Genomic DNA, 6,000 nt, shown 5'->3' with positions numbered 1-6,000 from the left:
CACCTGCCCCCAGCTTGGTTTCATCTGCAGACTTACTGATGATGGACTTAATACCCTCATCTGGGCATCACACTGGCAGCTTCCAGTCGTCTGGGACCTCTCCAGTGAGCCAGGACTGCTGAAAAATGATGGAGAGCGGCTTGGCAGCTCATCTGCCAGCTCTCTCAGCACCCTAGGATGGATCCCATCCGGTCCCATGGACCTGTGGGGATCCAAGCAGTTAAGGAGGTCTCTACCTACTTCCTCCTGGTTCACAGGGGAACTATGCTGCTCTGACTCCATCTGCCAGCTCAGGAGGCCAGTTGTCCGGAAGACAACCTATCCTGCTATTAAAAACTGAGGCAAAGAAGGTGTGAAGTACCTCTGCCTTTTCCTCATCTTTTGCTACTATCAATGGCCTCAAAATACAGAGGTATGTGATGAAAGCTTAAATGGGATGCTTTTCATGTGATTTTTGTTTTCCATATTGCTGTCATGCCTGCTTGAACCCTACTGAATTTTCTCCTATTTGATGAGGATGGTTAAGCTATGTCTTTTGTTGCAGCACCCCTATTACAATACTGAACCTTAAGAGAGATACACAGACTGCTAGCAGCAAATGCAAGCCAAAGTTTCTATTGAGACGTTTCTTTATCTGCACTATTCCAAGTGTGTTGCACAACATAGATTATTGCCTCTCTAACAAGACAAATAGACATAGGTTCTTACTCTGCAGGGAAAGGGATAGAAAGCCATAGATAATGTGAGGAATTCACTTGGGAAAAACAAATCTCTATTCCAAAAAAGCTGAATGTTTTTCCTGCTTGCAGCCTGACCATAGAGACTTGTTTGAATGTGTCAGATGGATGTGCTAAATACACCTTTTGAAAATCAGATGCAGAGGATGCCCCTTGCAGAATGAATTGCCAGTGTAATGGAAGTGCTTTTCCAGGTTCAAGGGTAGGATGAAGAGGTGAGGATAAAGAAGAGCCTTCCATCCAGTGGAAGCTTTTTATGTTTTCACAGTATCACAGTATAACTAAGGTGGGAAGAGACCTTGAGGATGATCGAGTCCAACCTGTCTCCACAGACCTCAGGACTAGACCATGGCACCAAGTGCCACATCCAATCCCCTCTTAAACACCTCCAGGGACGGTGACTCCACCACCTCCCTGGGCAGCACATTCCAATGACGAATGACTCAGTGAAGAACTTTCTCCTCACCTCGAGTCTAAACCTCCCCTGGCACAGCTTGAGACTGTGTCCTCTTGTTCTGGTGCTGGTTGCCTGGCAGAAGAGACCAACCCCTTCCTGGCTACAGCCACCTTTCAGGTAGTTGTAGAGGGCAATGAGGTCACCTCTGATCCTTCTCTTCTCCAGGCTAAACAACCCCAGCTCCCTCAGCCTCTCCTCACAGGGCTGTGCTCAAGGCTTCTCCCCAGCTTTGTTGCTCTTCTCTGGACACCTTCAAGTGTCTCGATGTCCTTCCTAAATTGAGGGGCCCAGAACTTGTTTTTTAACAGCTGATTCAGAGCTGTGCAATTTCAACAGGAAGTTTAGTTTGGTAACCACCGCTCACTGAGCCTTGGGCTGCTGTATATCACAACACAGAGCTACAGATTGGGATGCTCCACTGACACATGGTAGAGCCTCAAATCTCTTCCTCACCTTCCCTCGAACTCCTATTAAGCTGTCACCATTCAAGTCTAATTACTTCAGAAATGAGATGCAGGTTGCCTGTATTTTTCTTTCTAGTTATTTGAATTGTAACACCTGTTGGAACCTGGAACTTCCCCTCAGAAATTGAGAGGGGCCTAAATGCTGTTGAACCACATCTTCATATACCCCTGGACATGTGCCTCATGATTGGTTTCAATGCTAGCACCCACACTTCCTGCCATTTTGACTGGAGCATTACTGACCTTTTTAGCTGGATTAAAGCAGAGTTTGATGCCTGGTGTCCAAAGTATAGGAAAGAGTAGGTGAAAATGAGGCAGTTGCTCTGTGGAATCCACTGGCTGTCAAGGAAATGGTTTTCCATCCTATCACTGAAAAATCAAGAGAGACAATGAAACTTCTGGCAGCTTCAGTGGAGAATGAAGGAGGCAACCACCACAGTTAGTAACATTTCCCCATACATACCTGCTCGGACAGTTAACATTAGTGCCCCACACATAATGAATTTGGACTTGGATCTGGTGTCTCTCCTATGGTCAAGACAAAATAAGGTTAGTGCTGCTTCTTTCCTTGGTGATCTTGTAAACCTCTCCCCCATCTGAGGACTTGCATGCTTCATTTCCCTACACATTTCCCTACACATGCTCCCTACACAGTTTCCCCTTTGCCTTCCCCCCCACCCCCTTGAGCAAAGGCATCTGGTGAACTATAGGGAAACTGCAAACTTTTATGCAAGACAGGGCTTCATACACCATCTGAAATCCACAGAAGCACTGAGTCATTATTCAGATGAAAAGCTGCTTTTAGCCATTAACATATTTTCCTTAAAAAACCCCACACCAAGAAAAAGGCAAGATGCTGCTGTGGGGGGGGATAGGCACATTGTTACTTCTATGGTAGTGAATGACCAGGGAGTTGGCCTGTTGTTTTCCTAAGACATGGTATGTGTCAATTAAAACTATGTTGTGCTACTCTTCTAATGGAACCTGGCACCATTAAGAGAGCTTTTCTTCTTCCTAAGATGTGAGGTGGAAAGAGGCACTGAAAGTCAACCCATTTATGCAGCCTACTTTGTAGCATGATTGCTGGCTTTTGCCTTTCTACAGACAAAGCAAAATTAATAATTATCCTCTGTAACAAGTGACAAGAGAATTATTTCTGTCTATCAAACCCACCCTAAAGAGGAGTAAGAATCTTGCTTCCCTTCCCATAAATTTGCATATTTAGAGCGTTCTCAGTGAAATCTGGTGCATTACAATTCAATGGCACATATTCTTTGTCAATCAGGCTTCTTTCAAGGGTGAAAATATTTTTAGAAGCCAGTGTACAACTGCAGTTCTCTGCAGTTTACAACATGCAGCACATGCTGTAAATCATGGTGCAAAGAACTCCATCTCCATTTAGATGGGCAGAGTTCCAGTGATGCTGGTGGTGCTGTGGTTGGGCTGAGCTGGGTCCAAGAAGTCCAGCAAGGCCCTCTACAAACACATCATTAACAGAGATAATTGTTTGTGCTGAAGAAGCACCTGAGAAGACATCTCTTACTGTTGTATATGTATTGCTTTAAAACCTGGGGTTCTATCACTCAAGCTGGAGCTGCTGCTTAATGTTCAAGCCAAGGGAGCCATTCTTCACCATTTTATGCCTGGCTCTCAATTTAGGCAAATTCCCCATGGCCTCACCAAAAAGAAACCAAAAAGATAAATCACTATCCAGTGGTGTGGGATTATTAACATTTTTTTCCTCCCAATGTGCTTACATACATGGCACTAATTTTTCTGCCTCTGCAGCCTCAAACAGGGACAAGCTGACGTGCAGAAGGGTGTACCTAAGTGCTGTCAGGAACTACAGAGGCTACAACTGTCATTTACAAAGGGGGTTGAAGGAGATGTTGTAGATGAAAATGTGAATCACTTGTCACAAATGTCTAAAAGGTGAATTGCCTAAGTCTCAAGTAGCATGTTTAGATAACAAGAGGACAAAGGTGAGACTCACAGACTGTCCAACACCCCTCTGCTCTGGATGCCTTCCTAGCATTCCGTGAGGAGGACGTCTGTAATCCATCAGTGAACTGAAAGAAGACCAAGATAAAGCTATACTGGACACTGTGGATGAGGAGAGGCAGCAGGGGAAATCTCCCAGTAAGGGAGATTTGGAGGTTCATAGGAAGTATCCAGAGTGGTTATACAACTCTGATCATAGCTGAGCACAGGGTGAATGAGTTAGGACTTCACGTCGGGGAGGTAAGCAGCAGTTAACAAGAGTCTGTAGAAGCTGGTCATAGTGACAATGGGCACTGCTGGAGCTGTCTGTAGCTGAAAATCTTTTTGTCTAACCCAACTTTATATGGGGAGGAAGTGGGACAGAAAAAAATTATTGCAGCTGCTGTGAGAGCCCAGTCTTCTATTGTCTCAAACAATGTGTGACAGGGCCTGGATGATGGTCTTTACTCTCCTGACCTTATGTTTGCTCAAAGTGTGGCATACCTGGTCTGGTGATGGTTTTGGTGGCCCTTTAATAGCTCTCAAGGAGACAGTTTAACAATGAAAAGAGTTAATTTCCTTGGAGGAGGGAATTCTCTCTTTCCATTGCAGTGGGACTGCAGAATGACCTATGACAGACATTGCACTGCAGGGGCCTTGTGCTCACCTCTCTGTGATTTGGAGAGACCATCTGTCCCATCCTATACCTCCACCCAAACCAGAAGGACCACAACTTCTGGGGTCCAAATGTTGCATCCACCACAGAAGACCTTGCTGGATGTACATCCACCACTGAAGAACTTGGGCTGTGCCCATGAGATGTTGTGGGAACCAAAGGTGGTGGAGACACTGGAACAGGTTGCCCAGGTAGGTGGTAGAAACCCCATCCCTGGAGGTTTTTAAGGCCAGGTTGGATGTGGCTCTGAGCAACCTGATGTAGTGTGAGGTGTCCCTGCCCACGGCAGGCAGGTTAGACCTAGATGATCCTTGAGGTCCCTTCAACCCTAACAATTCTATGATTCTATATCTTTCTTTATCTCTCACTTCTTAACTCACTCTTTCTCTCTCTTTTCCTCTCCATTTTATCCCATTTTCTCTCTCCTCTGGACCAATCAAGCATCCTTAAGGTACAAGTGACCAAGAGCTTTCACTGGATCAAATAAACCTAACTCAGCATCCATTTGGTGTCATTTCACCTTAATTTACCCTGAGGGAATTTTCTGAGTCTAGCAGCTGGCCAGGGTTGGCTTGTGAAGCTGGATCATGAGCGCAGCAAAGCCTGGCAGAGCAGTGTGGGGATTACACCTTACTCATAAATGACAGGGAATCAGAGAAAACAAAATGATGGCATAAAAGAGCTGAACACTGGGAACAGGGAGTTTATGGGTTTTTTTTTCAAGGACTGCTGCATTTTTCGTGCATATTTTCACTCTAAGCCCTGGTATGCACTCCTGGAAATCTGACAAGACAGAAAATGAAGCCAACCTCATTTTCCCCCCTCCCCCAAGCAAAAGATTGTTTTTTTGTGTCCCTTCTAGTTTCACCCCAGACTTTCCTAATGACTTACTTTTCTCATTCATCATGTATGCTGTTCTGCCTGCCTCTTGTTCATTTATATGTCTCGTTGCACTGCACACCTTCCAGGATACAGAGGTTGCCAGAGTGACAATGCATATTTCAAAGGTGACAAAAGAAGTAATTCATTTAAATAAGACACAAAAATTTGTGCTGAATATTCCCAAAGACATCAGTGCTTGGCAGATAATCATTCTCCTTGACAGTCTCCATGTAAGGAAGCACCAACTGAAGATTATTCAGAGTAGGTTGCAAATGCGAACTGTGTTTGAAAACCAGCAAAGTCGAGGCAGCTTGATAATGTATAGTTTGGAGCTCCTGTAGTTATAAGACCCCATGGATCAATTCTTGGAATCCCTGGTCCCATTATAAATTCCACAAACAATATTCTGCTTCTGGATGTTAACATGCTGAGTGTAGCAAGGAATCAGTTTACAGAGGTCCCTGTAGAGAGGGCAATGATATTACAAGCATCTGCTGTATTTTCAGAAGCAGCATGCTGCTTTTTCTCTCAGGGGTTATTACTATGAACAACCACTGCACATGAAAAAGCCAAAAGCCACTGGAAATAAAGCAGGAAAATTAAAAAGAAGGTGTAGAGTGCTTAGAAATTCTTTGAAAAATCTCTGTGCTTATGGGGAAAATTTCTTCAGGAACTCTCAAAACTACAAGGGAAGCTCTATGTATTTCATAGAGAGTATTACTCAACTTTTGGTCTTTAGCCTTCTGTTTCTTTATATGCATTGGAAGAACTCAAGCCTCGGTCTTCACTGAACTAGAATCTTCA

Source organism: Dryobates pubescens, chromosome 27 (assembly GCF_014839835.1).
Source record: "Dryobates pubescens isolate bDryPub1 chromosome 27, bDryPub1.pri, whole genome shotgun sequence".
Lineage (NCBI taxonomy): Eukaryota > Metazoa > Chordata > Aves > Piciformes > Picidae > Dryobates > Dryobates pubescens.
Note: the sequence above shows the minus strand (reverse complement) of the source record.